The sequence below is a fragment of the Gorilla gorilla genome, chromosome 6, assembly GCF_029281585.2.
Source record: "Gorilla gorilla gorilla isolate KB3781 chromosome 6, NHGRI_mGorGor1-v2.1_pri, whole genome shotgun sequence".
NCBI lineage: Eukaryota > Metazoa > Chordata > Mammalia > Primates > Hominidae > Gorilla > Gorilla gorilla.
In genome coordinates, this window is record NC_073230.2 from 104,208,350 (window position 1) to 104,234,102 (window position 25,753).

At 33.5% G+C, this 25,753-nt stretch overlaps 1 long non-coding RNA gene across 1 annotated transcript in view; it reads right to left on the reverse strand.

The window, feature by feature from the left end:
* Nucleotides 1–25,753, reverse strand: part of LOC101133064 (uncharacterized) — a 51,809-nt gene that overhangs the window by 17,971 nt on the left and 8,085 nt on the right. Inside the window, exon 2 of the long non-coding RNA XR_175131.4 lies at nt 17,135–17,241. This is a non-coding gene — a long non-coding RNA (uncharacterized lncRNA). The remainder of the gene's footprint in view (nt 1–17,134; nt 17,242–25,753) is intronic.

Below are 25,753 nucleotides of genomic sequence, written 5' to 3' on the forward strand. Positions count from 1 at the left end.
AAATATGAAGGTTGAATGTTTGAGTTTGGAAAAGATGGAGGAGAAGTGATCAGAGACCACAATACTGATCTTTAGGGATAATGTCAAAAAAAATCAAAAGTCACTCCCAAGTGCATAATAAAAGAATTCCCTTCAGACAAGTGACAATTATATCAGACATGCAAAATCCACTGAAGATTATATTGACCTATTAGACGATGTTGGGAATGAAACATTCCAAAGAGATAGCAAAAAATACAAAGAGACTGAATGGATGCTTTGTGCTTGGCTTGCTTTCCAGGATGATGAAGAAGTATCTACTCTGGAATTACTTCGTACAAAGAAAGAAGGTGGAGAACTGTCAGAGAAATCAAAACAAAGACCTGATTGAAAAAATATGAGAAATTAAGTGGCCATAAATCACTATGTTCAAATGGTCTTCATCTAAAACTTCTGAAAGAGTTAAAGAAGGATGTAGCTAAGCTACCACCAAAAATGTGTCAACACCTTCCATCAAAGAGGAGGGTGATGAATGCCCATCAATCTTTAAGAACAGTTCAGTGTTACTTGTAAGGTTAGGTTTTAATAAAAAACATGGTGTTGTCTAGAATTATTCAAGTCTTTAAAAAGGAGTGTATTTGTCCCCTTGTGGAAACTGTGTACTTTTATAATTAGTTGTTTCTGGAAAAGTTTCTCCACACATAGCCTTTCTTTCTTGTTTTGTTTGTTTTGTTGTTGTTTTTATTGTAATTTCTAAGTGTTTCTACGTGAGTTTACTACCCTGAGCATTATTGAACACTGCTTATTAGACACACACTGATGGGTTACCAAGGAGAGGATTGTAATCCAGCCTACAACAACTCATAGCAGCATTTGTTGGTTGTCATCTTGGTCTGATTGATAAGCAATAGCTTTATTGTTACAGCATGTGGTGGCACTTTAGATACTAAGAACCATGCTGAGAAGAGCACAACAAAACCTGCCTGGTAAACTTGATTTTCCAAAGCAATGCATGGAACTATTTTGCCTGAGAATTTTTGCATATCTTGGGAGGGTGGTTGTTTTCAAGTTAGGGCAATTCTATGCTGCCCAAACTAACACAAATTAATAAATGGCTTATTAGCTTGTTAGAGTTTCAGGTGATAAATTCAGCACTGCCCATTAAACACCAGGCATTGACTGTGCAAGCTCTCTGTTGAACTCTTAGCAGGTGAGCACAAGCCAGGCTTTCCCATCTTGCATTGCTGGTGAACCTCAAACGTGACCTCTCCAAAGGAAGGAGGAGAAATCATTTGCCATGTTTACTTTATATTGAAACTCTTTTTAGATGGAGACTCCTAACTGAGCCGAATGTTCTTAGTTAAGAGTGTGAGATGTGCTGCATGATTGATGTTTTTGACAGTCTCATGAACAATTATTTCATTTGTATCTTTCAGCCATCACCATACCTAAAGAATAAGTTAATGTGAAATACCTGTGAAGTCAAATGTGTTTCATGATCCATTTTCCTAAACGGTGTGATATTTAAAAACCAGTTCACTTTTTTTTTTTTTTTTGCTAAAAGCTAAGAAGGGAGCTTATTCAAGGAACATTTCTCTTATGCCTCTTTCTCAGGATTACACGTATGTTCTATGACGGCAATGAATACTCACACTGCTGCCTTCTCATTGCAACTATTTCATCCAAGCCATTCACATTTTGTGTTTTTTTTTATTTGTTTTACTGTTTTACTTAATGGGGCAATTGTCCCAGAGCAATTATGGACATCCTTTTTTCCTTTTATCTGGATTATGTCTCAGTTTCCAAATTATGGCAGAAAAAAAAAATAAGAGCAAATAATTGTGAATGAAGTGGTGAGGAAAAAATGTTTCAGCAGATAATCAGGACATTTGAAGTGGGCACTTCTCTCAATGTTTTTCAATTATTCAATACTTTGAATATCTAAAAAAACTATGTACTCATTCCTCAGAAGAATGTACGATTACATGTAAATATTTTGCTATGCAATTTCAGTGGTTTATAAACCTACAAATAACCATCTCCAGACTAGAAACTTTTGCCTGGCTGATACATTGAGTACAATAAACTACTATTATTTTCAAATAATATTATATTTACTATCAAATAATAGACACCTTGGCCGAGCATGATGGCTCATGTCTATAATCTAAGTGTTTTGGGAAACTGTGGAAAGAGGATCACTGAGGCCAGGAGTTTGAGCCCAGCCTAGGTAACATAGCAAGATCCCATCTCTATAAATAAAAATAAATAAATAATTAATTAATTAAAGCGAATAATAGACACCATGAAACCCTCAACCTGTACAGGGATATTTAGCCTGTAAATATCTTAAGCAGATTGCCTACTTTTCCATCAAATGTAGGCAGAAGATTCTTTTCATACATGAGACGTAGTGAAACTGTTACTAGATTTACAATTAGAACTAGATCTAAATACAATTCGAACTGTAATTAAGTTGCTACAACATGTAGTTCTTCTAATTCTCTAATAGTTTTTTTATTGATAAATTAAACAGATTGAATTAGGTTTTCTCTAAGTCCAGTCCAGACTGGAAATTATATGACCATCTATATTTTACAGGAAAAAGTTCCTGCTGTCATTGACTGCTGACTTAATAATAGGAGAAGTAATACATCAGTTGAAAACATACATGAATGGTAGAGTTATATGAATTGGATGTCTGTCTATTTAAAAGTAATTTAAAAAGTTGTTATTTAATTTATATTTTCAGAAGTTTATGTTTTTATATGCTGTTGAGATTTCAGCTTTTTCTAACTTAAATTCATGAACATGATTCCTAGAACATGTATATCTAAAATGTATTATTTTCAGATAGCTTTGTTTTTTGAAACATATTGCAGTTTGCATGCCTGGTGAAAAGGACAGAAAAATATATTTTGAAAACTCAATGAATTTATTAATTTTGTCTTCATGATTTCAGAAAAAAAAAATCAATTGTTTTGTTTTTCTTAGTTTGTATCTAGTTAGGGAAGGCAGAATATGCAAGACAGGAAGAGCCAGACACTCGATTTCAACTGCCTGGTTCAAATCCTGATTGGTGTCTTCACTACCTCTTTGACCTTGAGCCTTCACTGCTGTAAATTGGAGCAGCTAATAATAAGGCCTACCTCAAGGGATGCTGAGAGACTTAGATGAGATACATATACCTAGGTAAAGTGTTAGGCCACCAGAGGTGATCTAGAAATGTTAACTGTTATTCTACTTAACTTTGTCATTCATTTACAAAATATTTTTAAATGAGGGTTGTAAGAATAAAACTGTATTCATTATGATCATTTGGCCCTGAGTAATAGAAAACTCTGATATGCATATTTGTTTCTCTCTCCAATTAAAAAAAAAAAGAGCCCAGGATAGCTAATCCATGGGTGGGAGTGGGATGCTGGTCCATGGGGCCAGCAGGGACTTGGGCTCCTGTGTGTTTTTCTCTGCCATCTTCAACTTGCAATTATTACAGCATTGTCCAAAAAGATTGTTCACCTTCAGCCAACATGTCTGTATTCTCACCACCTGTAAGGAGGAAGGGATAGAGAAGGATATGTTACTGTTTTTTAAGGACATTGCTCCTGTTTATATCCTATGGACCAGAATTTAATCATTAATTATAGACCAATCTTAGCTGCAAGCTTTATACTAGGCCTAGCTCCCTTACTGATAAAAAAGATAATGTATATTGGGGGACAATGAGCAGCTTTGCCACAAAAATTAAATAGATCACTTTTTAATGATCAAAATTTATAAAATTCTTTTAAAATATAATTACTTTATGACTTAGACTTAGTGATATATTAAAGCACAGTTTTTTTCTCCCTCAATGGTTATTAATCCCCCTACTTAATAGCTTTATGAACTTTTATATTATATCTTTCTCATTATTCTCTTCATTTTTTATGTATAACTGAAATAGTTCATCTCTTCAAAATTTTTTTTAATCCCTCACCTTATTTAGATACCCCTTCTATGTAATTCCATACCACCCATTCCATACTCTAATCATAGGCACTTATAACACTATAATTATGAATTACATGCCTATATCCCTTATTCAAATATTCCTTGTGGGCAAGCACTACATCTAACATGTTTTTGTAACCTCAGACTATTTCTGAGGTTTTGTAACCTCAGCGTATTTCTGGAACATAGTACATTCAATCATTACTCGTCGAAAAAAAAATAAATCAATGGACTGTGTGAGGAAATTTATGTGCAGTGGAATGTAGAACACTTTGACAATTATTTGATGCATGTAAAAACTAGAAATCAACTATCATGCATACAACACATACTTGTCTAAGCTCTCTAGTTATATAACAGGTCTTTGAATTATTGCTCTACTCTAATATACCCAAAGGAATACTACTCCCGATTTCCCACATATTGAGGAAGGTGAGAGCTTTGAGCCATGATTACAATTTAACCTGTATTAATAGTAATCTCAAAATTCTGCGACTCTGTTCTTTTCATAGAGAGTGGACAACGAATCTCTACATTTTCAGCTACTTTCATATTCCAGACAGGCTGAAAGTATTTACTCTGAACTCATTGATAAAGGAATGGAACTGACACTCTCTGACCTGACTGACAAAATGAAGTATTGTCCCAGAGAGAGGATCCTTGCACATTGTAAGACAGTTAGAAAATAGTTCTCCTACTCTTATTTATTTATTTATTTATTTATAGTTTTTTATAGTTGTGAGAACACTTAACATGAAATCTACCCTCATAAAAAATGTTTAAGTGTCCAATAACAGTATTGTTAACTACAGGCACAGTATATTGCAATAGATCTCTAAAACTGACATATTTGCATTCCTGAAACTTCATGCCAATGGGTTAGCAACTTCCCATGTCACTCTATCTCCCCAGACACTGGCAACAATTATGCTATTTTCTGTTTCTAATAATTTGGCTATTTCAGATACTGCATATTAGTGGAATGTGCCTCTCTGTGTCTGGCTTATTTTACTTAGCATAAGGTACTCAAGGTTCATCCGCATTGTCACATATGGCAAAAATTCTTTCTTAAGGCTGAAAATATTCCACTGTATTTATATATCACATTTTCTTCATCCACCCATCCTGCTGATAGACATTAAAGTTGTTTCCACACCGTGACTATTGTGAATAATGGTGCAATGAACATGAGAATGCATTATTTTGTTGAGATCCTAACTTAAGTTCTTTTGGATAAATACCTAGAAGTAGAATTTGTAGATCATATTTTAGTTCTTTTTTAAAATTTTTTGAAAAAAATCCAATGTTGTTTTCCATAAGAGCTGCACCATTTTACATGTTACCAACAGTTCACAGGAGTTCAATTTCTTAACTGCCAAGATTTGTTACTATTATTATTATTATTTAATATTAACCATATCAACATGTGTGGAGTGATAACTTGTATTGTGGTTTTTATTTGCATTTCCCTGATGATTAGTGATGTTAAGCATCTTTTCATAGGCCTGCTGGCCATTCGTATGACTACTTTGGAGAAATGTCTATTCAAATCCTTAGCCAGTTTTTAAAATAGGATTAGTAGGTTTGTTTTTGTTGATATGATTTTACTTTGAGTTGCAGAAATCCCTTTTTTATTTTGTTAATTAATCTCATTGGATATCTGGTTTGCAAATATTTTCTCCCATTTGATAGGTTGCCTTTTCATTTTGTTGCTTATTATCTTTGCTGCACACAAGCTTTTAGTTAGATGTAATCCCACTTGTTCACTTTTGTTTTTGCTGTCTGTGCCTTTGGTATCATATTTATGAAATCATTGCCAAGCCCAATGTCATGAAGCTTATTCTCCATGTTTTCTTCTGTTACCATTACAGTTTCAGGTCTTAAATTTAAGGCCTTAATTTATTTTGAGTTTGTGTTTTTGCGTATGATGTAAGATAAGGGTTCAAATTAATTGTTTTTACATTTGGATGTTGTTTTCCCAATACTATTTTTTAAAGAAATTATCATTTCCCATTTCATATTTTTGTCACCCTTGTCAAAGATCTGTTGACCATAAGTGTATGGATATATTTCTGGGCTCTGTATTCTGCTCTGTTGATCTATATATGTCTATCTTTATGCTAGTACCATACTGTTTCAATTAGTGTAGACTTGTGCTATACTTTGGAATCAACAAGTGTGATGCCTCTAGCTTTATTCTTTCTCAAAATTGTTTTGGCTATTTGGGGTCTTTGGGGCTTCCATATAAACTTTAAGCTATTTTTCTACTTCTGTGAAGACAACAATTGCAATTTGTATGGGGATTGCATTGAATCTGTAGATTATTTTGGTTATGGATATTTTTAAAACATTATGCTTGACAATTGATAAGTGCAGGATGTATTTCAACTTCTGTCTTCTTTGTTTCATTGATGTTTTGTACTTTTCATTACACAGGATTGTTCACCTCCTTAGTTAAGGTTATTCCTAAGTATTTTTAAATGCTTTTTTAGGTGGGATTGTTTTGGTAATCTCCTTTTCAGATATTTCATTGCTAATGCATAGAAACACAAAAACTTACTCTAAAAAACTTATTTTTGTAACTTGATTTTGTATCCTTCAATTTTATTGTTTTATTTGTTCATTCTAAAAGATTTTTTTCATTTTTGGTTTTTGGTGGAGTCTTTGGGATTTTCAATATGTGAGATCAGGTCATCCACAAACAGGGACAATTTTACTTCTTTTTTCTCTTTCTAAGGACTTTTATTTCCTTCTCTTGTCTAATTGCTCTTGCTAGGACATTTATTATTATAGTAGAAGTGACAAGAATAGGCATATTTGCCTCATTCTTGAATTTAGAGGGAAGGTTTTCAGTTTTTCACCATAGAATGTGATGTTAGCCATGGACTTTTCATGTATGTTCTTTATTATGTTAAAGTAATTTCTTTGTATACCTAATTTGCTGAGATTTTATCGTGAAAGTGTGTTGAATTTTTCAAATGCTTTCTGTGCATCTATTAAGACGATCATGTAATGTATATTCTTCATTCTTTTAATGTGATATATTGTATTGATATTTATATGTTGAGTCATCTTTGCATCCTAGAAATAACACCTACATTGTCGTGGTGTATGAACATTTTAGTGTGCTGTTGGATGCAGTTCGCTAGTATTTTGTTATGGATTTTAAATTCTATATCCATCAGAGATATTGACCTGCAGTTTTCTTTTCTTGTTGTGTCATTGTCTTGCTGTGTTATCAGGGTAATACTGGCCTCATAAAATGAGTTTGGGAGTGTTCCCTCTTCTTCAATATTTTGGAAGAGTTTGGGAAGACCCAGCATTAATTTTTCTTTAAATCTAGTTGTATTTCATCAGTGAAGTTATCTATTTCTTCTTGACTTAATCTTGGTAAGCTATATCTTTCTAGGGTTTGATTCATTTTTTTCTAGGTTATTCAGAAAGCATACAATGGTAATATTCTCTCATTATCCTTTTTATTCTCATGGCATCAGTTTCAATGTCTCCTTTTTTATTTCTGATTATTTATTTATATCTTCTCTTTTTTTCTTAGTCTAGCTACAGGTTTTGTTTAGCTTTGAAAAGATAACTACTTCATTTAAAAAAATCTCAGTTTTGTTTATTGTTTCCTATCGTTTTTCTATTCTTTATATATTTTGCACTAATCTTTATTATTTCCTTTTTATGCTAAATTTGGGCTTCGGCTGTTTTTTTCCAGTTCCTTGAGATTTAAAGTTAATTTGTTCACTTGTGTTCTTCTTTTTTAATGTTAATGTTTTATCACTGTAAACTTTCCTTAGTACACACAGCCTTTGCTGCATCCCATAAGTTTTCTATGTTGTGTTTTTATTTTCATTTGTCTCAAGATATTTTCTATTTTCCGTTTTGATTACTTCTTTGACTCATTGGTTGTTTAAATTGTGTTATTTAATTTCCACGTTTGTGTATTTTCCATTTGTCCTACTGCTGTAGATTTCTAGTTTTCTTCCATTCTGACTGGAAAACATAACTGGTAGGATTTCAATCTTCTTCTGTTTGTTAAGATTCTTTTGTGATGTAAAATGTGATCTGCCCTGAGAAATGTTTTATGTACACTTGAGAAGAATGTATACTCTACTCAATATATATGCTACTGTTGGGTGGAGTGCTCTCTACGTGTTTGGTAGATCTATCGATTGATACTTTTGTTCATGTTTGCTGTTTCTGGTCTCCTATTATTATATTGCAGTCAATTTCTTCCTTCATGTCTGTCAATGATTGCTTTATATATTTATATGTTCTGATGTTGAATACACACACACACATACATATGCAACATTGTAATTATATATATATATATATATATAATGTCTTTCAGACAATTTTACTCTTGTATCCTTATATAATGTGCTTCTTTATCTCTTGTGAAGGTCTTCTACTTAAAGTGTATTTTGCCTGATCTAAGTCTAGCCACTTCTGCTATCTTTTGGCAACCATTTGCATGGAGTATCTTCCATTTCTTCACTTCAGGATCATTAAACATAAAGTGAATTTCTTGTAGATAGTATATGGATTGATCATATTTATTTCTGATTAATTCAACCCCTCAATGCTTCTTGCTTGAGTACTTTAATCCATTTACATTTAAAGTAATTATTTATTAGAAAATAATTTGCTCTGGCCATCTTGTTAATTTCTTTCTATGAGGTTTTGTTTTTTGTTCTGTCACTCTTCCACTTATGTGGTGTTCCTTTGTCTTTAGTAGATTTTTTTTATTGATATGCTTTGTTTACTTTCTCTTTTGTGTTGTGTAATTTATATATATATATTTTTCTTTGTGGTTACAATGAGATTTAAATAAAATTTCTTATAGTTATATGAGTCATTTTAAGCTGATAACAGCTTAACTTCAATTGCATACAAAAACTCTACATATTTATTTCTCCCTTTCCCACACTTTATGTTATTTTTGTCACAATTTCAAGCTATTTATATTGTGTATCTATTAACATATTTTTACTTACAGTCATTTTTAACACTTTTTGCTTTTAGATTTTATACTAGAATAAAAAGTTATTTATCCACTGCTATTACAGCATTTTATATATGTCTATATATTTACCTTTACCGATTAGTTTTATACTTTCATATACTGTTATGTTATGGTTTAGCATCCTTTCATTTCAACTTGAAAAAAAATCCCTTTAGTACTTCTTCTAAGGCAGATATAGTGGTAATAAAATTATTCAGATTTTGTTTGCCTGGGAAAATCTTTGTTTCTTTCAATTTTGAAAGATAGTTTTAATGAGTATAATATTCTTGGTTGTCAGTTTTTTCGTTTCTTTCAGCACTTTGAATATATCATCCTTCTAACTACTGGCCTGAAAGGTAAAAATCTGCTGTTAGTCTTACAGAGATTCTTTGTATGTGAAAGTTTCCTTTCTCTTTCTGATTTTGGAATTTTCTTTGAATTTGACAATTTGATTTTAATGTGTCTTGGCGTGTTTTTCTTTCTTTTTCTTTTTTGGTGCATCTTATTTAGAATACTTTGAGCTTTCTGCATTTGGATTTCCAGTTTCTTCCCCAGATTTTGGAAGTTTTCAACCATTATTTCTTTGAGTAAACTTTATGGTTCTTTCTCTCTCTCTCTTGTCTTTTGAAATTTCCATAATGCATATATTGATCTGCTTAGTGTTTTCCCATAAGCCCCTTAAGCTTTTTTTCACTATTTTTCATTTCTTTTTCTTTTTGCAACTCTCTCTATAATTTCAAATGACCTGCATTTGAGTTTGTTGATTATTTCTTCTGATTGCTCTAGTCTGCTGCTGAAACTTTTCTATTACATTTTTATTTCAGTTATTATATTCTTCAGCTTCAAGGTTTCAGTTTTGTTCTTCTAAAAATTTTCTATCTGCTTGTTTAACTTCTTCTATTGTTCTTGTATTGTTTACCTGAACTCATTAAACATTTTATAATGGTGATTGCATGTTTTCTGTCAGTTAATTTATATTTATCTGTTTTATTAGGTTTGGTTTCTGGAGTTTCATCTTGTTGCTTTATTGGATTGTGTTTTCTTGTTTCTTCATTTCCTTTACTTTGTACATTGGTATGATCTACACATTGGGGAAAAAAAACACTTCACTCAGTCTTCACATATTTGCTTTGTGCAGAAAAAGACCTTCTTTAATCAGTTTGGCCAGATTATCTGTTGATCTCCCAAACCTTTGTGGTAGTCCATACTGCTATTGTAGTTCCCAGCCACCCTCAGGTGTCTAGAGTACAACAGATCCTGCCATTGCTCCAAGATAGCAGAGATAGAAGCCATTTCTCATATAGAACCCAGAGAGTTAGATCATTGGGTTCATGGTCCAACTCTTTACCTCCCCAGGGAGAAGATAGAATATAAAGTTTTTTCACTCATTCACTCTTCCCTAGGCAGGGGAGGGAGTTGATGGAGGTTGCTTTTGTGCTTGTTTAAACTCCATAAATAGGTACAATTATGTGTCAATTAAAAAGTAAACATAATCTATAAAAAGGTAAAAATAAAAATATTTCCAACAATGAAGAGAGGTTTCAGAGGTGACATCATGTTAAAAGTAAAATAATTTTTAATTTTTTAATAAAAACGCATAGACATTATTTAGCATAGATTATTCAAAAATACAGGGATGAACATATAATTTAAATTCATGAAAGAAACAGTCAGAAGAACTAAAAACAAAACAGTAAAAAGTAGTTGCTATTAAGAAATAGAACCCACGAGTAAGAGGCTGGAGATGGTTGGAAGGGAAATTTTCTGTCTGTATTTTGTAATTTTATACATTGATTTTTATCTCTATTTCAATATAAATGGAATTTTTAACAATAAAATATTCAAATGAAAGAAAAATGAAATTTTAAAAAATAATATTTATTTTCAGTGACCATCAGGCTTCTAGACTGTGATCAGTTCTGTCAGCAGTCCGAGAAAAGCACCAGCATGGCACATGTATACATATGTAACTAACCTGCACATTGTGCACATGTACCCTAAAACTTAAAGTATAATAATAATAAAAAAGAAAAAAAAGAAAAGAAAAGAAAAGCAAGACAGAAGCCAGACTCTTGAGCAGCTCCTGAAAAATTTGGAACCTTGGATTTGTGGTTCAACTATTTTCTTTCCAGTGAAAAGCTATGAGCTGAGGCTCTTCTTTAACCACTTACTATATGCAGAGTTAGTGAAATGATTTGTGGTGAATGTCCACATACTAGGTCAAACCACTGCCTTTGTTCACAGTAGCCCATAGATGTTTGGTGTATGCTGGGTTCTGTCAGTGCTCCTAGACAGGTGATACAAAAAAGCCAGTTCCTCAACAAATAGCTGAAAAAGGTGGAATGTTTAATTCACAGTCCAGCTTCCTCCCTAGGGAGAAGCTGGGAACTGAGGGGTTTTCTCACAATTGAGTGGAACTGTGCCATGAGTGGGGAATTATAGCGAAAGCATGTATGATCTATGGTGTGCAAAATAACTGAGGCATGACAGGGACTTCATTCATATCTAGGTCATACTCACCAGACATTGACTGGATGCACGACATTGATCATCCAGTCTTGAGAAAACAGCAAGCACAGAATGATCTATTGGGATTCATATTGCATACACACTTTTCTCTGCCCATTTTCCTTTTTCTCTTCACTCATTTGGGGGCCTTGAGCTCATATTAAAAACATTTTTCTCAAACCTGTCTCCAGTTCTTAGCTTTGGGTTAGCCCTGAAAAATCATCACTTAATCCTTCTAGCACTATCTCTTAGATCTCAATACCCACCCTATACTCTTTTCATACTCCTTCCCTAAACTACTGCAATGCTAATAAAGTTGCAGCCTTAGAACTCCACAGGTTGCTACATTCTCTCAGGTTGTGCCTCTTTTCTTCCTCTTTGAGCTTCTCCTTCCTCTCAGTCCCATGGGTCCTTCCTGTGTTGCAGCCTCACGTTCCCCACAGTGCCGCATCTTCATATTTGAATTTCAGATTTAGAAGTCCTAAGGGCAATTTTTCATTCCTTTCTACCCCTAAGTGTGACCCAATCCTTCTTTGTAATGTTTAAATTCCATAATTAAAAAATGATAATTTTATTACACTACAATGAACTGTCCCTGTGTAACTAAAGACGCTGTAAAACAAAAAAGTAAATCGAATTAAATACACATACACTAGGAGCAAATATTTGCAACATATATTATAAACAAATGATAAGATGCTGAACATATAAAAATCTCCCAGAACCTGATAATGGTGGTGTGAGAGGGTGGTACAACTCAAGAAGAAAATAGACAAATATTATGAAGGCAAGTCACAAAAGAAGAGTAAGGATATTAAAGCAGTAAACAGGGGGAAAGTTCCCTAAGAAAATAGCAATCAGTAAACAATTTAAAACGAGGAGACTTCATTTACTTCTCATGAAAGTTGCTAGTGTTAACAAGGATTAGGACAATATAACAGCTCCATACATTGCCAGAAAGGGTGAAAACAAACATGCCCTCTAGAAATGCTGATGTTGGTAACTTTTTATTGCAATGTATTTAAGAAAATTGGGCAGTGTATATATAAGATTAAATCTCAGTGGCAGGAACACTATTGTGTATTCTTAATGGCCTGTACTTTTCTGTTTGATCAATTTCATAGGAAAACAAATAGAAAAAATAGTAAATAGGTCCTAAGAAAAAATAAATACATTGCATCTACCAGGCAAAATAACAGTGAGTCTGTAAAGCAGAGTAACAGAAATAATATAACTTACATTGTCCGATTAGGACAGTTCTCTCAAACACTTTAACTTTTAAAACTCGGACTTTTTATTTAGACAGATATTTCCTGAGGCACAGTTGGGAAAATAGCATTTGAGGCAAAGAAAGGGCAGATATTAAAGCTCTGATAACAAAAAGAGTTTGGATATTTCTAGAAATAGGAAGAAAGCCACTTTGGCTTGAGTACAGTGAAAGATGATATGGGCCTGAGAGAAGGTCACCATAGCAAGGAATATTCAATTTATTCACACACAATAAGAAACCAATCAAATGATTTTAAGAAGGGAAATGCAGAAAACAAGTTTATATTTTAAGATTGCATTAGATTATGGGAGGACTAGATTAAAGGAAGTAAAAAGAGTCTAGGAGACACTAAGTTGAAGGTGGTTGTTGTTCTTCAGGAAAGAAACGATGGTAGTGTAGGCAGAAGAATGTGGACCAATCTAAGATATAGTTTGAAATGGAATCATTGAAATGGGAAAGGTTCCCTTATCCCCCTCGCAGGGCATGTGATGGGGATGTGTGGCTTGCTTCTTCAGTGCCCTGCTGCTGAAACCTTTAGGGGAGCATACAGACGGCAAACTGTGGGGATCGGAAGTCACAGCAGTGTCTAGAGGTGAATGTTTACATCTCCTGAAGCCCCAGTGGGTGTGTGTAACAGGGTGCTCTCTTAGTTGCCATCTATAGGCAGCTTGTGTTAACCAGCTCAATTAGACTCCCTTCCTTATCACAAGGACAGAGGGATTCCTGTATACAGGGGTTTCTTGCCTTAGTGTACTGGCAGAATCGGATCACATGTTGGCTTAGAGAATGAATGCAACGTTTTATTGAGTAGAAGTAGCTCTCAGCAGATCCAGGAGCCAGAAGGGGGATGGTTTTCCCCTGAAGTCAAACCTGACTCTTCTCCAACCACTCTAGCCGAACTCTGTGTCGTTCCACTGGTGAATGGCCTGCCTGAGTTCTGGCATCTATTGGTGTGCTCCTCCCTTGGCATGCTCCTCCCCTGGTGTGCTCCTCTCCACAACCAGCCGCTTGCGTCTTCTTCAGCTGATGTGCTTCTCTCGACATCTTGCCACCTCTGTGCATGCTAGGGTCTCGGGTTTTTATAGGCCCAGGATGGGGGCATGGCAGGGTCTTGGGAAATGCAACATTTGAGCAGGAAATACCTGTCCTCACCCAAGCCCGTGGGGGTGGAACCCTAGCCAAGAACCCGCCTTTCTCTATCCAGCACTTCTCTTCCCACCTTCCGTATCATTTAAAGGAACTATGCTCTTTCCTTCCCAGCACTCCCATATCTTTGTGACAGACTGCATACGGAAAGTGAAGAGGAGGCTTTTGAAGGGTGACACTAAGCCTCCTCACTTAGGCAAATGTAGAGAGACAAAGAAAACTGAAAAGGAAAAGGTTCAAGTAAGGGGTAGAAGAATGAAGAAAGTCAAGTCACCTACATAGAGAGAGATATGTGTAAACACCAGAAACAGATACAAAAACCAAGAAATGATCAAAATATATGTAGCAGTACAATGTAATGTATAGCTTACTTCCTCTTTCAGTATTCTTTAACATAAAAATGTTTACTTGTTCATTCATTTATAAAATTTGAGTGCTTTCTTTGTGTTGTTTCAATTAATTTTGATTCTTTCAAATATCTATTAATTCATTTATCAGAATTTTTAAAATGTGCATATTATAGTAGAGATTGGATAGGCTGTTAGCTACTGTAAGCATTTATTGATTCTTTTGAAGAATATTAATGATATTTTACTTGTAATATCTACATCTACATGGTAGAGATTTGAATTTTTTTTTTTTTTTGAGACAGAGTCTTGCTCTGTTGCCCAGGCTGCAGTATGCAGGGGCTTGATCTCAGCTCACTGCAACCTCTGCCTCCTGGAGTTAAGCAATTCTCCTGCCTCAGCCTCCTGAGTAGCTGAGACTACAGGCACACACCACCACACCTGGCTAATTTTTGTGTTTTTAGTAGAGATGGGGTTTCACCATGTTGGCAAAGATGGTCTCGAACTCCTGACCTCAGGTGATCCACCCACCTCGGCCTCCCAAAGTGCTGGGATTACAGGAGTGAGCCACCGTGCCTGGCTGAGATTTGAAATTTTTATGTTATTTTTTTTTTAATTGAGAAAAGAGAAAGACTTGCAATTAGGTGATATCCAAGAAGATAAATATCATTCAAGACTTTTTTAATCAACATATTTTTCATAACCTGTCCACAGAAGATTCATTGATTTTTAAATCAATCATTTGCTCTTTTAATGATGTGACAAAGACTCTGTGCTCTGAAAGTAGGTAAAAACAATTACGATTATAAAATTAGCTAAGTTTTTGAGCACTTACCATATGTCAGACAGTGCGCAAAGCAATTTAGGAGCCTCATAACAACTCATGTGCTAAGTATTGTTATCCTCCATTAACAGATATAGAAATACAAGCAAAGTGGAAAAAAATGGCGTACTTTGGAAAATAAGCCAAATGAGAATGCAATTGTCTACTTGTAGTTCTACATGCCAGACAGCCAGACCTTTCATAAACCCAAAATTTGGAGGAAGACTGTCCACTAAGGCAATCTTTCAGACATGGAGTAGGAAGTGATTCTTATTTGGCTCCATATTATTGTAAAGAAAGTCATCTCTCTCACCTACGCAGGTTATTTAATAGTAATTTTGGATCCAGGGAATCGAACAGAGACTATATTTTTTTGGTGTCATCATGGCAATTGTATGATAATCATATTTTCATTTCCAAAAGCCAGATTATTGATCTTAACTGAAGAGGGTAGCAAACACGTTAAAACAGACTAAAGTTGTTTCAGAAATCTTATAAGAGGCAATGCGAGGGAAAATACTTAGTATATGGATTTGTTCAAAAGTAAGGCAGGTTTGTATTTACACAAGATGCCTATATTTGAAAAACAACATAAAATGATAAAACTATGCATTTTTAACTATTGTGCTAATATGTTTTGCATTGTTATAATGAATACCTGAGCCTGGGTAATTTATAAATGTAAGAGATATGGCTCATGATTCTACAGTCTGTACTAACATGACACCAGCATTTGCTCAGCTTCTGGTGAGCCCTCAGGAAACTTTTCCTCATGGTAGAAGGTGAAGGGGGAGCAGACCTGCCACATGGTGAGAGATAGAGCAAGAGAACAGGGAAAGAGGTGCCAGACTCTTTTAAACAACTAGCTCTTGCATGAACTAATAGAGTGAGAACTCACTTGTTACCACAAGTATGGCACCAAGTCATTTATGAGAAATCCACTTTCATGATCCAAACACATCCTACCAGGTCTACCTCCAACATTGGAGGTCACATTTCAACATGAGATTTTGAGGGTACAAACATCCAAACCATATCAGTTTTCATACTTTAGTCAACCTAAATATGTTATGTTTAATACATCAGTTTCTACTTTATACTTATAGATAATCATGAAAATAACCAGAGGAAAAATGATTCTAATATTCATGCAGTTAAAAACAAAACAAAAATTAAATGATATATTAGTACTTTGACAAATTATCAAATCTATAGACTTTTTATAAGGAGTAATGTATCTCACTTTACCACAGTAAAAGATTGTAAGTTTGCATTTGTCTTAGGACATCAAAAGCTTTTACTTTTTTAAAATTGAACTCATAGGTTACTATTTACTTCCAATTTTTGAAAATCTCAGAGCACAGAACACTCCACACACACAAAAAAGTTAGTATTTTTATCTTTTCTCTGTAAGATCCTCTTCAGAATCTAAGTAAGGTTCTTTTCTGCCAAAGGAAGATAGGCTTTACCTATAAAAATGTTTAAGTTGATTTTTCTTATAATATCAGGATCTATGAGATACTAAATTTGCCATAGTTCCTGTCCCTTTTGCTATTCCAAGCAGTGTTTTCAAACTAACAAACTATGGATTTAGCTTATGCTCAGCAATGTCCAAATAGTATGAACAATCTTTTTATCTTATTGTTTGACAGCATTCATTGACCCATATGCCTAGTCAGTTTAAATGCACTATTGCATCATAATATGTAAGATATAACTGTTCCCCTAAGACTACACTGCTAGAAATAAAAGCAGCACATTTCCAAATACAAAAATTATTTTTAAACCTACCTTATTAATAGCATCATTTGAAAGGTATTTGTTATCTTTAAATGAAACTTTTGAATTCTTTATAATGGTATGAAGTCTCTACTATTCTTAAAGGGATCTTTCAGCATTCAGATGACCTTTGTTCAAATCCTAAAAAGTTTGGCTTTTTTTGGTTTTGTCTTTTGTTAGTTTGTACATCTAAACAATTTTTCATTTGCACAAGAAGGGACTAGAGACCACACAGGCCTAGCATATTTTTAGACATTGGTATTCCTTTTAATCTTTACCTTGTAGCTCATATCAAAGCTGTAATTGTTTGCTAGCCAGCAAAATCTAATGGCTCCCTCTGGTCAAAAGCTGTCAACAGCAATCTATCCAGCAGTGGGGGCATTGCCTGAAACAGAAAAAGCATCACATATGGTCGTATTCCTTGGTGAACTACAAACAAGGTAAGGCTTAACATTTTCAAACACAAAACCATTACTAACTCCACATAATAAGACTGGGGCACTAACATATCATTGCTAGAGAATTTTGCTTTTTGGTTCATTACTGTCCTATATGTCAAAGAACATAACAAGATAGTTCAAGTATTTACACTGTTTTTTTTTTCTTCCCTTGATTTCACAATATAGCAATAAGTCTCTCTTAGATGTTAGATCATGATTTATTAGGTGTCCAAAAGCAAACCCGTACTCCAAAATGTATAAAGAAAACAGGCCTCAAATGATCAGTCCAGATTTCCTGCTAAGTGTAAAGACTGCTAAATTCATTAGGGAATCTAACAAAGAAAAATACTAAGATTTTTTTTATTTGCTCCAAAAACTGTAAAGTTCTGTTTAGAAATTTCTGAGGTAGGTGGTTTATTTAACATTTGTATTATCACAATAGTATTGTATAATCCTACCAACACAGTTCAGTGTAATGACTCTAAACATCAAACCAGCTATCGAACGTCATGCTGAGTTTCCCATCCAGACTAATTAGAATTCTTGTCTTCTTAAAACATTTGCACTCTTGGCATTCCAGTGGTTTTTCCACTTGTGGCTGAGCCTTTTGGATATTTCTAAATGAGAATGAGCTGCATGCTGCTAGCTTTACATGCCTCTTGGTTCCTTCTGCCCTCTCACCTGAATGTCAGAAATCTTTTAGTAAATCTTCATAATGAAATCAAAGAAAGTTCCTCTTAGCTCAGTTTAGAGGAATCCAAATGGAAGCAGCAAACTAAAAATAGAATATTCACCCAGTAGTTTTCATATATTCTAGAATCCCCTCTTTGTTAACCCACTTCATATAATGTATAATGTAGGATGGATTGTGGATTGTTCTCTTATTAGAAGCAAAATAATTCACATATAAATAAGCTATGCTGGACTTGATGTACTGCATAAATATGTGTTCAATTTCAATTCATATAAAAGAATGATAACATAGAAGTAGACTTCAGGTAATAAAAGGAAGAAGAAAATAGTCTTGGATCAGTAGAAGAGGAACTCATTTTGTACACATTTGACATGAAGAATAGACAGCGTACAAGGTAAAAATAAGAATTTGTACTGCTCTGTGTCTATTATGAGACATAATAAGGCTCTCAAAGTTCCTGCAACAGGAGCATATGGTGTGTGTTTTTGCTAACATTTTTCTAATGCAAAAACTTCCATGTACCACTGGTAGGAAATTCATTCCCCAATATAAAGTTTAGACAACTCATTAAATGCTCTTGTGTCCTTTTGTGAAAGTCTTCAAAGCATATATGCCCAATTCCATTTCAGAGATTATTATAAGCCATTGATGAAAAGTTTTATTGGAATCTGCCATGGGTTTAATTAACACACTAATTCACGTCAGAGCTGAACTAAAAATTGGATAAGTCTTTAGTAAAATTCAAATGCAAAAGGATGGCTTTGGTTAAGTGAAAGCATGATAACATATTTGGTATTTTGTCTGCTTTCCTGACACATATCGCCAAGGTTCAGTGGACTGGTAGTATGTTTTGTTCATTATAACATCTTCAAGCATTTCTAAGATGTCTGGGGTTTGGCAAGTTCCAAAGATACCTTGCCAAGCGCATTTTCCACTATTATTTACACCTGTATATATTTTCAAGGAAACAGTTTGAGTGTTTCTGATTAAATAGAGCTATTGAATGTACAAATGGCCCCATTTAATACACTATAAGTAACTTAATTCAGTTTTTTGGGGAAAACTAAAAAATAATTTACATTTGCTAATCTAAAATTTCAGAGATTTGGATTGTATCTAACCTTAAATCAAAATATCATTAAATCATAGAATTGAATAAGACACATTATTATCATGCTTAGCCTCCATGCCATTTTCCATTCATTTTGTCATCTCTGTCCAATTTACCATATCTCATCCTATACAAGATTTTAAGTACTTGAACATGTGTATGTCATTTTACTACCAATGCTTTCCTGATTACCTTTTAAGTAATCTAAGTTGGTAATAATAGTAATTGTTCACAGAGAAGGCTACAATTCCTCTTGCCAAAAACCATACCAAATATTAGGTGGAATTTTTTATGTACTTTCCTTAGGCACTAATGTATAAAATGTTAAATAGTATATTAAATATAATGTGTAACTGTGTGTAAGTATACATCACATGATACTGCAGGTGGGCAGGGAAGTGCTGGGTAGAGAAGGGTGGGTGCCTGGCTAGAGCTCCACCCTCGAGTCTGTGCCCATGGACCTAGGTGAGGACAGGCACTCCTATTTTCATGCCCAAATGTTGGATTTTCCAAGACCACCCTGGCCCGCCACTTCCCCATCCTGTGCCTATAAAAACCCCAGGATCCTAGTGGGCACAGACACAAGCAGCTACATGTCGAGAGGAACACACTGGCAGAACACATCGTCAGATCCTGGAAGGCCATCCATAGCAGAACGATGCGGACGCCGAGGGGAATCTGCAAAAGGACAGTCTGGCCGCTGGGAGGTTCAATTCCAACTTCCCACTCCATCCCCTGCTGTCCTCCCCATTCAACTCAATGAGAGCTGCTGAGAGCAACTTCCAGTCAACAGAACTTTGCCCTCATTCTCCAAGCTCCTGTGTGATCCGATTTTTCCAGTACACTAAGGCAAGAACCCAGGATACAGAAAGCCCTCTGTCTTTGCGAATAGGCAGAGGTTCTAACTGAGCTGATTAACACAAGCTGATTAATGCAAAGGAGAAACAGATTCCAGTTGACCATTTTTAGAGTCTTCTAAGGAAAGAGACAACACAGGCTTCCAGAATATATATATATATATTTAAACCCACGATGATCTAAACAAATTTGAAGTGCTGGCTCCTGAATTAGTTTATTGAAACTTATCAGCATCTCCTCTATCAACATTTCTTTTCTTTTGAAAGGCACCGCACGTTACTTTGTGGGAACCTATGGACAGTGTTCTTCAAACTGAGAGACATGTGTACCCTGGAATACATACTTACCAAGGGTGGAGCTGATATGGACAATTTTTAGGCAGTCACTTTCCAGATCATATTCTCACTTTCATAGATACTATTTGCAAAATCTGTTTGCCTGAGAAGACACTTGCTGTAAAGATGTTCTGTCAGTTCCCACACTTTCTGACCAACTCCCAGCCATCATTCATTCTCACTTACTTTGTACTACTAAACAAAAAAACAATGAAATTCACTGTTGCCTAAGAAGCATCCTTTAACTTCTAACACGTGTATGAAAACTAAGACATTGGACAGATCTTGGTCATGTCAATTTTTAGACTTCCCCAAAATTGAGGATGTGCGTGACTTTGCTGATTGGGCAACAAATGCTTTTACAATTCAAGTGCTTTCCAATATTTGCTTTCAACTAAATTGAAAGATGGTCAGATAAGGTTGTCAGTTAATCATTAAAAGCAATGTTTGGTAAATGATCACAATACAGTTTTTGCATACAATACAGAAGGGATTTAGATAATTAAGTGATACATCTATGGTAGAACTCCTTGAATTCCCATCTATTTATTTATTTGAAATATGAAAAATGTTAGTAACTGCTGACATTTCTGAAAATAAAAAAGGGAAAACAATTAAGGCTGCATCTTCCATGATTTTAGAAACAAGTCATATTAACCCATGCATGCATAAAATAATTAGAGGGGAAATATCCATGCTCTCATTAAAAGGTGAAAAAAATTGTTAAAAATTATTTATAAAAATATGTACAATATATACTCAATTATTCTAGTAAAATTGAATACAAAAATATTTTTGAAACTCATAGTTTACAATTATCAATTTAAAAAATTGTTCACATATTTTTGTTGAATGTGATCTTTTTTTTTTGCAATTTGCTTTGTCTGCCTAGAATAAGGGAACAAGTAAAAAGAAAAATTATTTAAATCATTCATTTGTCATTAAAATGTCTACTGATTATATGATGATTTGATATGATTTGATATAAGTATTAATACTTGTATCATTATTAAGGCAAGTTTAGACCCTTACCTTAATAACAATATAAGTATTAACACAGTTTTAAAAATAAAAGTAGATGAAAACAGAAAGCTACAGATAATTTTTTTAAATTAGGCAACTATAATTCTAGTTGCCGTAACATATTTTCAATTTTTTATCTTATACTTTGAGTATTATTTTTATAAAATATGTCAATCTATATTAAATAATTCATTGATAAATTTTATTTTTTAATTATAAATAAAGTTTAATTAATTAAAATTAACTAATTAAATTTGGATGTATTATAAATTTTATTTCTACAAATTTCAAGGAAAAATGTATGACAGAGAGATGATCTGTGTTAACTTGTTTAGTGACAAATTATAGTACCATTAATGGTGGGTCAAACCGATATTACATAAATTCTGCTATGATGTACTGTGATGGATATAATTTTATCAGTTTTTATTCTAGTCAAAAATGCTTCATTTGATTTTATAAAGCTTTTTGTATTTAACTTCTAGCAAAATGAGAAATAAAGTAAAATATCTCAAAAGGAAGCAAGCAGACAAACCCAAGAGGCAGGACATTCTTCTGGACAGCTGCTTCATTAACTTCAGCAAGTTCATATGATTAAAACTGGTACCCTATAATAGATATTCCAGAAATAGCCCAAATTGTGAATATAAATTTGGTATAAGACAAAGACGAGACTTCAAGTCAGTGAGTAAAGTATACTAGTTTTTGATAATTAAGATCTTGTGATGAAATAGCCATGTAAGAAAAATAAATAAATTTTGTTCCAGTTCTTACCTATTATGCCAGAATAAATTTTAAATGGATTAAAATCTAAAATTAAAAAACTATATACCAGTGCTAGGTAAAAACATAGGTTAATTTCACTGTACATCTAGAGTGGAGAAAATTGTTCAAACTATGACAATTTATAGACAAAACAGTAGACAATATTGATAAATTTGTTCATATAAAATTTGTAAATGCAAAAAAAACAAAGTGTAAAAGGCAAATGAGAAATTGGAAATATGTAATGCACACAACAAAAAAGGTAGTATATGAAACATATTAATATCTTCTAAAAATAAAAAAAGCCTTAACACTATAGAAAATAGGCAAAATATACAGATAGGTCAAAAAGAATGAAAATATAAATGCCTTTAAAGATATGAAAAAATGTTCTGCTTTGTTCATAATAAGAAAATTGCAAATTAAAATACTCTGTGATCCAATTTCTTACATATTGAATTGGCTATAATCCAGAAGTTTGACAGCGTCCTCTGTGGGTAAGGATGAATAAAACAGTCTCATACATTGATGATGAAAATGCAAAATGTTCAAAACCACTTTGAAGGGAAATTTAATAAAGTCTAGCAACATTTATGGCTTTGTCTTGTGACCCAGCAATCCCACTTTGAAGAACATGTCCCAAAGGTATACTGACAAAAATATGAAAAAGAGAGCAATATGTACAATGCCACTTATGCTACAATATCTGAATTGTAAAAACTGGGAAAAAACAAATGCACATTACTATGATACGGGAGTTGCTTGAATAAACACAGTATAGTAACACAATAGAAATCTAGATAATACTAAAATGACAAAAGGAATACCTCAATAAACTACTAAGAAGTTTTCTCCAATATATATTGTTAGATATAGAAAGCAAGTTCAAGAAAAATGGGTATAATATGTGATTGTTTAAGAAAGAGACAACATATGCAGGATATTATATGTAAATAGCAAAATGTTAGGATATAGGCAACATGTATTGACTACGTTAATATATGCGTATGTATATAGGTATGTTAAAAGCTGGAAAATAATTTTTAATTTAGAAAATATACAGATAACGACCGGGCATGGTGGCTCACACCTGTAATCCCAGCGCTTTGGGAGGCTGAGACAGGTGGATCACCTGAGGTCAGGAGTTCGAAACAAGCCTGCCCAATATGGTGAAACCCCGTCTCTATTAAAAATGCAAAAATTAGCTGGGTGTGTTGGCGTGTGCCTATAATCCCAGCTACTCGGGAGGCTGAGGCAGGAGAATCGCTTGAGCCCGGGAGGCAGAGGTTGCAGTGAGGCCAGATCGCGCTGCTGCATACCAGCCTGGGTGACAGAGCGAGACTCCATTAAAAAAAAAAAAATATATATATATATATATATATATACACACACACACGTATATAAATATATATATATACACACGCATATATATATACAAATATATATATATAGATACACACACACACACACACACAGATACCTATGGCACAAGGAGAGACAAAGATTAGAGGGAAAGAAATAAGAGTTGGACTTCTCCGACTATACTTTGTTTTGTAGATTTTTATTCTATATCCATGTAAATGTTTTGCATAATTCTAAAAAATATTTTAAGTGGGGAAAAAATAGCAATTCTTAAAACCTGAAACAAAGTGAAGCAAATTAAACTATGTATTGAATTGATGATAAAACCACACATAGTGAAATTATTCCAAATGCCTTTAAAACATGATAATTTGACTGTACACCCCTATACATACAGCACAAGTACAAAAACAATTTTAAAAATATTGATATACTGTATTCAATAGATATTTTTAGTCTACTATATGTTATTCATTATATTAATACTTTTATTCTGACACATGTAATTACACATACAAACACATGTACAGGAAATGTGTGTGTACATGTACATGTCTTTTTAGATACTTAAAAAACCCATATCCACATGTTTACATATACATAGTATGTATATTGATGTTATTATGTTATATTTTTAAAAGAGCACCTTTTTGCTTTATTGTTGTTTATAAATTTTTTAATTTTCATTTTCATGAATAAATAATTGTACATATTTATGGCATACATGTGATAATTTGATATTAGGATACAAGGTGTAGATCAAATCAAGGTAACTGGAGTATTGATCTCCTCAAGCATTTGCCGTTTCTTTGTGTTAGGAACATTTTAATTCCACTGTTTTAGTTATTTTGAAATATACATACATTATTTCTAACTATAGTCATCCTACTGTGATACCAAACACTATTTCTTATTCCTTCTATCTAAGTACATTTTGTTTCCACTAACCATATGCCTTCATCCCTCAACCCCCTGCAGTACCTGTCCCAGCCTCTAGTGACCATCATTCTATTCCCTAAAAGAGCACCTGTCTTACAGAGATATAACTGGAGTTTTACAGATAAAGTGATAGGAGGCCAGGTGCGGAGGCTCACGCCTGTAATCCCTGAACTTTGGGAGGCCAAGGCAGGCGGATCACCTGAGGTCAGGAGTTTGAGACCACCCTGACCTACATGGAGAAATCTTGTCTCTATTAAAAATACAAAATTAGCTGGGCGTGGCAGCACATGCCTGTAATCCACCTACTCAGGAGGCTGAGGCAGGAGAATTGCTTGAACCCGGGAGGTGGAGGTTGTGGTGAGCCAAGATTGCGCCATTGCACTCCAGCCTGGGCAACGAGCAAAACTCCATCTCAAAAAAAAAAAAAAAAAAAAAAAAGAAAATGATATGATGATATTAAGACTAGGATTTACTGCAAATAATTTAGTTTTGTTTTATTCAGGGACAGGAAGTATGTCTTTGGGTTAACATGTTGAAATTAGTTGATGAGTGCACAGGGAGTCATCCTATTCTATTTTATAAATGTTAGAAATTCTCAGTGATAAAACATTTCTAAGAAGAGACAGTAGAAAAACATCCTAAATTAAGAGGTTTAAGAAATGTCTAATAAAGAGGAAAGAAGATTAAGAAACATTGAAAGCAGAAACAATATTTTGTCTGGAACTAGCCACTGATTTGAACATTTTGGAGTCCATTAAGATAATTTAAATGTAAATTATGTATTAAAAAGTTATAATTTTACAGAAATAGAGAAATGAAAATAGATGCTGGTGAAAAAAAAACAGGTCACAAGAGAATGTAAGATAAGATCAGAAAAAGAATAAAATATAAATATATATAAAAATATCTGAAATTCAATATACTAGTTATGCTTTTGATTGGAAAAATATTAATTTTGTTGCTGAATTTATTTTCTACAATGTATATTTATTATATCAATAATAGTAGAAATTTATTTTATTTAAAAAAACATAAATTCAGTTTTTCTCAATTTTTTCTATACTAGAGTCAGTGACATTTCTCTTTTACATAAATGTAAAACATTATTATAATCATAAAATTATACCCATTTTATTTCATTATATTTGAGAATATAAATTCTTTGTATTAAACAAAAAGAACATTTAAGGGAAATAGTATCAATCAAATTGAGTCAAAACTGAAGTCTTAGTTATTATTTTATAATTCTAAATATGTAAAATTTCTCAAACTACTCTTTGTTGAAAGGCTGTGATTTTCTTGAAGTTAGTTTATCTTCTACCAAATGCCACTTAATTCTATACTTATTTTTAGTCATGCAAATAATATTT